The sequence below is a fragment of the Sceloporus occidentalis genome, unplaced genomic scaffold, assembly GCF_023333645.1.
Source record: "Sceloporus occidentalis isolate IW3139 unplaced genomic scaffold, rSceOcc1.0.p SCAF_5, whole genome shotgun sequence".
NCBI lineage: Eukaryota > Metazoa > Chordata > Lepidosauria > Squamata > Phrynosomatidae > Sceloporus > Sceloporus occidentalis.
The window spans coordinates 60,827,514-60,839,355 of NW_028316985.1; positions in this window are offsets into that span (position 1 = coordinate 60,827,514).

Sequence of the window (11,842 nt, forward strand, 5' to 3'; positions counted from 1 at the left end):
CATGAGAGCTGAAAGTGCTTTCAGCTTTTGGCTGAAAGCGATTTTCAGCCGGCTCCAGTGTGGGGGCGATTTGTGCAATCACTTTCACCGGGTCATGGACAGCATAAGGACAGGGGAACATCCTGTCCCTATCTCACCCCCCTTCTGATAATCTCCTGGAGAGACTGGTAGTTACTCAGCTTATGTTTGCAAATAGTAATTACTGCGCTTGTAGGATACACTTCTGTGTCTCACATTCCTCAACACCTTCAAAAGAGTCAGCCCCATTCAATTCATTGAATTTGCTTAGGGTCACTTTGTATGTCCTGTTGATTTAAATGAACCGGTTAGATAAGTATTTGTAAGTATCTGTCAATATTTATTTTAGAGACAGCCAGTGGTGTTGTGGTTTGAATGTTGGACTAACTAGACTCTGGAGACCCCAGTTCAAATTCTCACTTAGCCATGGAAACCACCTCAGTGACTTTGGGCAAATGACACTCTCTCATCCTCAGAAGAAGGCAACAACCCCCTCTAAACAATTTTCTTCCAAGAAAACCCCATGTGTGTGTGATTTTAGTGTCTCCATAATCCAGAAATGATTTGAAAGCACACAACAACACATTTATTTTTTGGAAAGATTATGCTTACATTCTTCAATATGACTGACCTCAAAGCAATTTCAGAAGGTAGACCACTGCAATGGCCATTTGACTGATGGGAAACAGGAACTCAGAGAGACCAGCAGTCACCTTGGTTCTTATGTTATGTGGATCACCTGGCTCTAATACAATGGAAAACTTAATACTGTGTCCACTGTTCTCTAACAGCATGTACAAAATACTTGATGCCAACGTCTTTAGCCTGCACATCTCTCTCTGGTGGAGCATCTCAACTTCCTAATCAACACATCCTCATTGCAAATGCAGCAGCAGCAATTGCTAGCCAAATATATTCCACTTGCATTCTCTAGATCATTATTATGAGGAAGTAAATATTTCATTTTTGAACTCTCTAGGAGCTGAACAATGCAGTGGAAGTGTGCTTAATTTCTAATCTATTTTAACATTAGAGTTATGTAAATTTGATTAAAATGCAGATTTAAATAAAAATGGAAATGCATGCTGAAGTCACTTCAGACTTGGGTGTTTTCTCCCCCCTCATCCGCCTCATGACAAAGTCCTTTTCGATGATACACCAGCTCCCTCTGCTGTACAGTTGACTTTCTGGAGGATGCAAAGGCAGGAGTCAAATTTCTTCCTGAAACCATGAGGTAAGCCATGAGGAAAAGTGGTAGTTTAATGTTATATATAAAGCAATGAAATAGCAACTTGAGACATTAAACATTAATACACTGCTTTTCACTGTCCTTTTCTTTTGGCAGTTTAAGGGGGTGAATGCATTCTTCATTATGAGTGAAATACATTTTTATAGAGAGATATAAATAGCTGTTAGTGTATGACTTTAAGTCATTTCTGACTTATGGAGACCATAAGGTGAATCTCTCATTGAGGGTTTTTGTGTCGTTTTTTGGTGACATGTTTATTTGGAGGGGGTTACTGAGAAATTATGATGGTCAAGGTCACCCAGTGGCTGAGCAGGGATGAAAATCTGATTCCCCCCGAGTTCTAGTCCAACATTCAAATCTCAACACCACACTGACTCTAATATATACAAACCAGAATACTTTTCCAAACCATTGTTCAAGTGCTTTAAGCCATGCTTTCCCCTCTTTCCCCAGTGTTGTAGTAGTCCCAAAGTTCACAGGATTAAGAAGTCAGAATTCTTGGATTAACAGGGTTGATGACAACATTTGCAACCACTTTCAGGCTTCTTTGTTCTCTCTGGAACAAGATTTCGGAATAGCTTTCCTCAGCATCAATATATTGCTGCCAGATATCTTGCTGTAATAAAAACACTTCTTTGAGGCATCTTGATCTGAAATGTGTAATTAAGCCCATTTACAGTTATATATACAAAAGACATGTAAAAGGCATGTGGACACATACACACAGATCAACACAAATAGCTGCATTTTTCAACTTTCAGTGGGGCTGTTGTGGATCCTGGCACTCAGTGGATTGGGGCAGTGAATCTGCACTGGATTTTAGTTAAATTAATATTAAATGAAATACCCAAGGTGTTGGATATATTCTGGATATAGGATTTGGTACCTTGGATAGCAACTTCATACTATAACCTAGAGCTGATTCACTGACACATAAGCAACAAATTGCCATGGGTTTGGTTGTAATACGCTCCTGAATATCCAAATTTTTACTAGTCTCTCCATAATACAGGCAGAAGGCAGGCCATGAGCTGTGGAATCTATATAGCCAACTTCCAATCCAATCATGTTCTAAGAGACCAACATGGGATTCATCCTATTCCCACTGAGCACAGAAATGACAACAGTTGGCCCTCCACATCCACAGATTCTTTATCCACAGATTCAACTATCCAAGGTTAAATATGTTCCAAATATATATACATTAGAAATAGCAAACGTTGATTTTGCTATTTGATATAAGGGACACCATTTTACTATGGCATTGTATTTAATGAGATTTGGCCATCCACAGATTTTGATATCTACAGGAGGCCTCAGAACCAAACCTCAATGGGTGCCAAGGTCCTACTGTATTTGTAAAAGAAGGGTGACAAGAATATCTTATATATAACTGTAATTATTTAGATACAAATGCTTTTTTGTTGTCATGGTTAAGTCCTATGTAACTAAAGAAATGAGAAAGCAAAATTCTATACAAACCTACTACTGAATTATGCTCTAATGTCTAACCCACTGCCCAATTTTCCCCATTGGGATCTTTGTTTCTGGGTGGTTTTAGAATCATAGAGTTGGAAGAGACCACAAGGGCCATCCAGTCCAACCCCCCTGCCATGCAGGAAATCTCAATCAAAGCATCCCTGACAGATGGCCACCCAGCCTCATTCATTCTACTAGTATTTCCAGAGTCTCAGATTGTTTTTTAAGAGTTGTCCTCCTTTCTCATATCCCTTACATACAATTCTTTTTTTGTTCTTTCATAACTAGAATAAGGGGAATCTAATGTCTACTTTAAGTTTTGAATTGGTCCAATATTTCCAAGACTCAACCATTTTTAATATTCACTCAGTCTTCAGAATGAATTAATGTACTATTCTTTGACTTAATCTCATTTCTACTTTTCACCATATAATCTCTGACAGTGCATTTTAATTTTATCCTCTTTGACATTCTTCTTCATACATTTCTGTTCACTACTTTCATCTACCTTCTGTATCAGGTAGAATTTAGAGTTCTCCTGCTCATTTTCTGAGGATGTATCTATACTGTAGAAATAATTCAATTTGATACCACTTTAACTCCCATGGCTTCATCCTATAGAACCTTGGGAATTGTAGTTTTGTGGGGCACCAGCACTCTTTGACAGAGAAGGCTAAAGACCTTGTCAAACTACAAATCTCAGGATTCCATGTTATGGAGCTATAGCACTTAAAACAGTGTCAAACTGCATTATTTCTAAATTGTAGATTCTCCCTCAGTCTTCACTGTGTTTTCTCTGTGCTTTTTTAATGTTGCTCTTCTCTCTGCAGAGAGTATTGATGCAATCCTATGTACACCTGTAGCAGAATTCTGTACACATTAAGCCAAGGTTAAGTTTCACTGTATTCATGGGCACTTAACTCTCTTGTGTAGATAAGACAGTACCTTTTCTTGAAAGTAAGCCTTCCTTGACTACCAAGGAACTGACTTCCAAACAAAACTGAGTAAGATCAGGTTACAGTTTTCTTTTTAAACCTCATTTGTCATGCACAATTTCTTCACTTCATTTTTATTTCATAGTTATGGGAACACTTATAAATATTTCAGAGAAATATATAGAACAAATTACTGGTACCATTTAAAAGAACAGCTGTGCCAACAATTCTGTTTTCATTCTTATGTTCCTATTTTATATGCTTTGAATCTTGCTCCCATCTTCATACTGTTTTTCTTCCTTTATTTATTGGATCAATATCCACCATCACCCCACCCTTTCTCTCAGAAACGGGTCTTTGGTTGGCACACATTAATGTTTAATAAAGAGAATATAATTAAAACCCAAAGCCAGTGCAACAACTGATAAAGCAGAATTAAAGCAAAAGCAGAATTTTAAAACACAACCTAAAAACACTTCATTAAGAAAAGTATAGCTTCCAGCTGGTTATAAGCTTCATCTTCATCAGCCAGCCAATTACCAAAAATCAGCTTATTAATAGTTCTTTTGGATGTTATTCCCATCATCATCATCATCATCATCATCATCATCATCATCATCATCATCATCTATTAACAGTAGTAGTAGTAGTAGTAGTATCTTGGAATGATATTTGGCATGATATCCAACTTCCTACACTCTTAACCCTGATTCCTTTCTCTTGTGTGTTATGTTTATCATGTTGTACATATGCTGGTGCTGATAAGATGGCGTGGTTTAACTTTGGTGTAGCAATCAGCATAACATTAGGTGATTATAAGTGAATAATAATATATGTTTGTATCTTCATCCCATTCAAAACGTTTTGCCAAATTTCTACAGAATTTTATACATCAAGTTTTCACTCTTTTCTCTCATGAGATAGGACTAACGTGAACTACAGACTCACTGCATTTTAGCATTAGTCTCTTGAAATTGCACAATGATTCAAGAATGGCTCTTAAATGAACCATCATACAAAGAAATAGAAAGGGAAGTAATCATATATTACCATATAGACTCCTCTGGAATTTTGCGACATTGTGCTAAAATAAGACCCTATGATTTCAGTAGAAAATAATGCCATATCATGGCTGTGAACCAGACTTCCGCATTCACTTGCTGAACAAAGGCAATTCAAAGCTGCATGTATACCAGGGGTGTAACTACTGGGGCGGCGGGGTGGTGGTGGTTAAAGAAATAATAATAATAAATATCTGCTATCTACACAGACAGGCATACAGGCTGGATTCAGAGCCCTTACTATAAACCTATGCATCAGGATTGTGAACAGGCCACAGTGTGGGCATTTCCCCAATAGGAATTCTTCCACTGTCATGAAGTTTTCCCTCAGTCTCCAAATATCTCGCTTTACAGTAACTTAAAAGTTCAGATGAGCATTTAGAAATACATTTTAGGCATCCAAGGAAAGGGGGAAACAAAGTCGCCAATGAACAGCAAATTTAAGAGTTATAGGTTTGAACAATTTTCAGTCTTTCACTCTCTGTAATGTGAAAAAAATTGAGACTGAAGGAAAAATTTTCTTTGTGCTTTATTCACGGCTGCATTGCCACCCAGAAACCTTTCTCAGATTGAGATGTTGTCCTTGCATTCGAAAAAGTACCCCACATTTAATAACTATTCCTCCTTGGCACTGTCTTGTACAGCACCAGCTGAGTTTTCATTCCAAGCTATAGCAGCTTGCGTGTTGTGTCTGGGTGAAACTATGGTCGCTTGCATATCTAGTTGAATAAGAAAATCAGGGTGAAATTCCTTGACATAAATATAATAGCACTAGTAGCAGCGATTATGTTATACAGAGTGTCAGATGAAGGACAGATATTATATGCATGACTTTTATGTGCCTCCTGAAAATGCAGTCTCATGCAAAACATCATCAGAAATGGAGACCTAGAAAAAAAGCAAAGGTTAAAGGAATATTAACGAGCAAGATTATGCCATTGCAGGGCTAAGCTTATCTCCAGGGAATTTAGAAAATCAGAAGGTCAGCTAGATTATATCAAAGGAGGGAAATTTTAGAATTTAGTGTGCAATTTTCTCCATAGGTGTGGAAAGTATTTTTCTAACAGCTTTTGTTCTGATATCCAGTCACTTTACAGCCAACAGCTATGCAACAGTGGGTTGCTGATAAAATTACCTCTTGAAAACAAGATTAGAAATTTCTCCACATGAGATATTGGTGGAGGGAGAAGTGAAGCAATATATGGCAAAATAACTAAGATGAGGTAACTAACTCTATGCACCAGTGAATGACAAGATAAATGACCCTATGCACATTTACCTGGAGTAAGATCCATCGAATACAATAAGAGCTTTTTCAAACAGTCATACCTAGGATTGAGTTGCAAGATACTTCAACCCCTCAAAGTTTATGTCAACCTTAGATCTAGGCCCTAATTCACAACAAATTTTTAAAAAGAGTGCATTAACATGAGTTTACAAATTTCAGTTCAATCCACTTTCAAAAGGATCCCCTATCTAAACTAAGGCAGCAGCATTCTTACTTGCATATAGTCTTCAGAACAGAGTTCAAGGAAGGGTTTTTGTTTGTTTGTTTGTTTTTACTGAATCACACAGTCAGCATGGGCTGGGAAATTTGACAAGGAATGTTTCCAAATTCTGGTTCAAGATATGACCCTTCTTTATTCTTGAATTCTTTTTTATTTTACATAAGAATTACACTACAGTAAAGAAATTGCAGTAGGGAAGCAACATCAAGCAATTGCATTCCACCTAACTAACTTCTGCAGTGAGAATCAACCGATATTCTACCAGTCTGTTTTCAGGTGGAATTCAAAGTGCTAGTTATGACTTTTAGAAGCCCTACACAGCTTAGTCCGGACTATTTAATAGATACAAGCCAAGTTGAGTTTTAAGATCTCCAGGGGAAGTCTTTGTCTTAGTCCCACCACCATCATAGGCAAGGCTATTGAAAGCCACAGAGAGAGACTTCTCTGTGGCTACTCCCAAGCTGTGGAGGTTTGGCTGGCCGCTCTCTGCTCTTTCAACAAGCAGGCAAAGATCATTTTATTTAGGCAGTCCTTTGGTATTTAATTTATGAGGCAGTCAGGTGTTCTGAATGTGGTGAGCTGTAGTTTAATCTTTATCTTTTAATTATTGTATTTTATACTTTTAACTATTTGCTTTTAACTGTAATTCTTTGTTTAATAGATTTCAAAAATATTGTAAATATGATTTTGGGTTGACTATGTTTCGATTTTTATATTTCATTTTATTTTATTTTGGTAAGTTGCTTTGAGTCCATTGCTGGGGGAAAGATAGGGTATGATATATATAAACATATTTTCCATACTGCAGCACTACAAGTAAAGAATTCTGGCCTTTCTTTTGTATGATGGAGAATGCACATGTGCAGCAACTAGCAATTGTGGTTAAAGAGCAAAAATGTTGTTGAGGTTGTTCTGTACCTTCAAGTCATTTCCGATTTATGGTGAACTGTGCTCTTTTTGAAGACTTTCATGCAGCAAGAAAGAAAACTACTAAAATTACTTCCTTCAAAAATGAAACCAGAGAAGAATTACATACCTAGATCTTACAGGGCCTGTGATGCAGGCCCAAAGGATATATGATTGGTTGAGTAGTTCCATCTGAAATCTACTAATGTTGTAACATTGATATCAGAAGAAGTGAAAGGGAGATGCATTTGTGGGTGTGAAAGGGGGGTGCATTTGTGGATGGTTTGGGAACCAGGATGTCCAAAGCCCTTCCAGTCACTGACCACAGTGGTCAGGGATGGAATTTACACAAGGCCACTTCACAATGGGAGTGAAATTGTTTTCAAAATTAAAAAAAATCACAAAAAATGAATGGGAGTACTCCAAGGTGCAATGGGACTTTGGATATGGTAGATGCTCCAGCTTTGAACCACTTGAGACACTACTGGTAAGTCCACCCCCTCTTGACTTTTGTGTATGTGTGTGTGCTGCTACAGGCTTACTTCAATTATCAAATCCTCTGGCAAAAAAGCTCCTTTTTACGGTCTTTTAAAGCTTTTGATTCTCTCATGCTGATTCCCTTTCCTCTTCATCCTGTATCTAGTTGGAAGGATTTTTTTTAAATGCTACAGTCTATGTTATATCCTTCCCCCAACCCATCCCTGAATGCTCAAGAAACACAGATTTATAAATCTGGCCAGAAAATGGGAATCACAGTAAAAGAAGAGGCTGGTGAAAGAAAGAAAAAATCATCCCTCAATGCATTTTGGAAGAAGCCTTTAAGCGGTTTCTAGAAAGCTCGATGCGTTTTTTGTTTATTTATGCAAGGCCGACTTGACCTGATTTTTCATTTTACATGGGCATGTTGTTAATTTGTGATTAAAAACTGTTGAAACAAGTTGAATTGCTCTTCTGTTTTATGGTACAGGCACTTAGCCCTATTCTTTCTGTTATTTTTGCCTCTTGTACCATATTTTACATTAAAGAGTTATGCTCAAGAACAGCTCTACAGTACTTTGTTAACTGAGGTATACCTGTATTTGTTTTAGATTTCTGTGCTAGATTTTATTTCCAGCTGCTTTTTTTTATTGTTTTAATCTTGCTTTACATTTGATCCTGTGTGTCATTTAAAGAAATGTGTTTTATAAAGCAACTAACCAAAACCATGAATAAATTACTGAGCTGATTTGCACTGTAAACTTAAATATCAATGGACAGTGAAGGCATCTTATTTTCCCCAAAATGTTTCAATATATTTGTAATCAGTTTGCACTATGCCTTCAGTACAGGGCATGCTTAGTAATGGGAATGAATCTCTTCTTCCCACCGAGCCCCACAACAATTTAAGTTGTAATTTTCTTTAAATTGGGATTCTTTTTTTTGCACATGTGTTGTTCTGTAAAAGAACTATCTATACTGATAATACTTAACAGTCATACCAATTTGGGTGGCAACCCTATTCACACTTATGTGGGAATAAGTCCCACTGAATTCAGTGGGACTTACTTCTGGGTAGACATGCAAAGAACTGCATTGTTAGTTTTCCATGTATTTAATATGGAATGGTCATTGGAGACTGCAGATGTTTACAATGCAGGAGGAAAACTTTTCCAGTATTAGTTTCCCTAACCAGCAAGGTATCTGCACAAACATTACTCCATCAAGTTTTCTAGTACCGGTGTTTTTGATACAAGTGACTTTTTCAACCCATCAGATAGCTATGTGTACTAAATTTTTCACTAATTCTGCTGAATCCATGACTCCAGTTTGGATGTGTTTGTTGTGTGGTTTTGGTGTTAGCTGCCCTCAAGTTGACTTCAACTCATGGTGACCCTGGGTATGAGTCCATCCATCTAATATGCGGTCTTCCTCTCTTCTACCACCTTCCACCTTTCCTAGCATTGCTGGCTTTTCTAATGAGTCCTGTCTTCTCATAGAATCATAGAGTTGGAAGGGACCACAAGGGCCATCCAGTCCAACCCCATCATGATGTGGCTCAATTACAACAGCCTCAGTTTAGTTGTCTTAGGCATGGTACATACCTGGTTGAAGGTCCGGAGCGGCGGTGGCATTTTTTCCTCTGCAGAGAAAGCACAGCCGCCAAACCGCGCAGCTTCCCTGTGGAGGAAAAAGAACCCACAAAAAGCAGGTTCTTTTTCTGCCACGCCAGTTAAGTCAGAGTGCGCCAATGGTGCACTCATGACATAACTGGCAGAATATGACATGCGGATGCTATGCGTCCGTTATGTCATAATGGCGCCGCCAGTACGTGCTAGGGTTAGAGACCATGCAGTTGCTGCACGGTCCCATAACCCCAGCACGGCGTGAGCAGAGTGTTTTTGCATCATCTGTACCGCGCCTTAGTCTCTGAGGAAAGTTCAGGCTTTATCTGTACAAGGACCCAGTTATTATTGTGTGCCTCCAAGTAATTTCTTACTTGTGGAGACCCTAAGGCCATAACATGGGGTTTTCTTGGAAATATTTGTTCTGAGGAAGTTTGCCTTTTTGCCTTCCTCTGAGGCTGATTGTGACTTGCCCAAGAACATCCAGTGAGTTTCCATGGCTGAATGGGGGATTCAAACTCTGGTCTCCAGAGTCATAGTCCAACACTTAAACCATTACACCACATTGGTCTTCTTGTGTGTAATATGGCACAATAATTGTGAAGATCCTGAAATAAGCAGATTTTTTCCCAGAGAAAATGATCATCCGAATTCACATAGACACTCAACATTACTGGAATGTATCCATTATAACAGGGGTAGAAATCATATGTTGCTCTAAATGTTGGACTGCAACTTGCAGCATTCCTAAGCACTTACCATACTGGCTGTGGTTGGTGGGTGTTGCAGCCCAACAATGGTTGGAGTGTAACATGATTTCTCACCCTGTGCTATAGTTTGTTCCACTAGGGACATTAAAACAATTGAGGTTAAATAATCTCCTAGGTACTCTGCAATCTGGGCATCCCTCCCTGCCTGCCTTGCCCAATTAAAAGGTGGTCACCAGGATATCCAAGTACTGGCCCAATGTGTGACTCTCTTCAATGACTCAGGGTGCTAGCTGAAGTAAATGGCACAGGTTGGATGAGAAATTCAATGAGAAGAAGAAAAAAATCTGTTCTAGTTTCCATGTGGGAAGAAAACAATTCTGCATATTCCCCTCTATAGAACTGAAACAGGACTACAATGCCAATGGGATTCTGAGAAACTCGGCAAAAATGACTGACAGATTTTCACAGCCCTGTTTAGAAATAGACTTTCTCTGCTTTTCTTGCTTTCCTGGATGAAAAACACGAAACACATGGTTTCAGCCTTTTGCAATTTAAAAGTATGAGAGCGTACCATACCTAGTGTGGTACAGTAGGGCTCTCATGACATTATCCTTCTGTGGAATGCCCTTTTTCTACCATTTCCTGTTACTGTCATGGTGGTGTGATGAAAGGGATTATTTTAAACTTCCTTTTTTTTTTTAAAGCAACACCAGGAGCTCAGAGTTGTCATAGTATTTATCAGCATGGAAAAGACCAGTACTGATAATTCCTAGGATCAGACAGACAGGACAGGTGGCCACCTTTTAAAACCAGCAGCCTGTAGCTAATTGGGAAGGAAACGGAGCAAGTTACAATGCAGCTTTCTGCAGCCAGAGGGGACAAAAATGAAGTGTAGTTGACAGTGAATTATGCCAGAGGCTGCAGCTGAATACTGGCTGCTTGCAAACACTGCTGTGCTGATAGACAGCTGGCAGAACTGGTTGTAGGAGAGCATAGAGTGGCTACTATTTGTGTTCCTACTGTGAGCCCAGAATCTGAATCCCCATGAGCTTGAAATACAAGAAGTCAGCAATCCTGTCACTGCCCTGGCTTCACAGGGAGACACAACTTCATCGTACCTAAGCCCAGAGCAGATGAAAAGCCCTCCCTCCATCTCAACTGCCACTGCCCTAGCTGTGGAGGGAAAGAAAACAGGCAGTATCTACTGGATTTAATCCCCTTCCCCACTGCCATTCCCTTTTCTTTGTGGGTCTTTAAATTGTAAGCCTGTGGATAAAGAACTGTCAGTGTAACAATTTGTAAGCTACTCTGGAGAGTCTTTTTGGCTGAAGAGCAGGTAATACTCTAAATAAATTCTAAAGCACCTATTTTCAATTGATATATTGTGAACTTATTAGACATGTATGATACGCTCACACTTAAGCCTATAGAGTTGTATATACAGAGAGCTGATGTTTGCAGCTACAACTTTATACATCTCAGGGGCACAAGAATGCTATGGGCTTGTCAAAGAATATAATGCATATTTATCTAGAAAGATTCCTTTATGATCTTACCCATCAAGAGAAATAGGTAGAGAACAAAGCAGGACCCTCACTGAAGAAATTACAGTTCTAAAGTGAACCATGAATCGCCAATGCTATGCATGTTTACAGAGAAATCAGTCCTATTACATTCAAAACCTGTGCCTTAATAAATGGATGCAGAGTTACACCATAAAGCCTTACAATCCAAGACAGGTTTATCTCAAAATAAGGCCTATTATTGAGACTTCTGATTAAACATGCACAGGATTTAGATCTTCCAAACCTTACACTTATGTGTTACCTTTACATATGTCTCACCTTTAAAATATGTGTGTGCAGCTTGCAGTC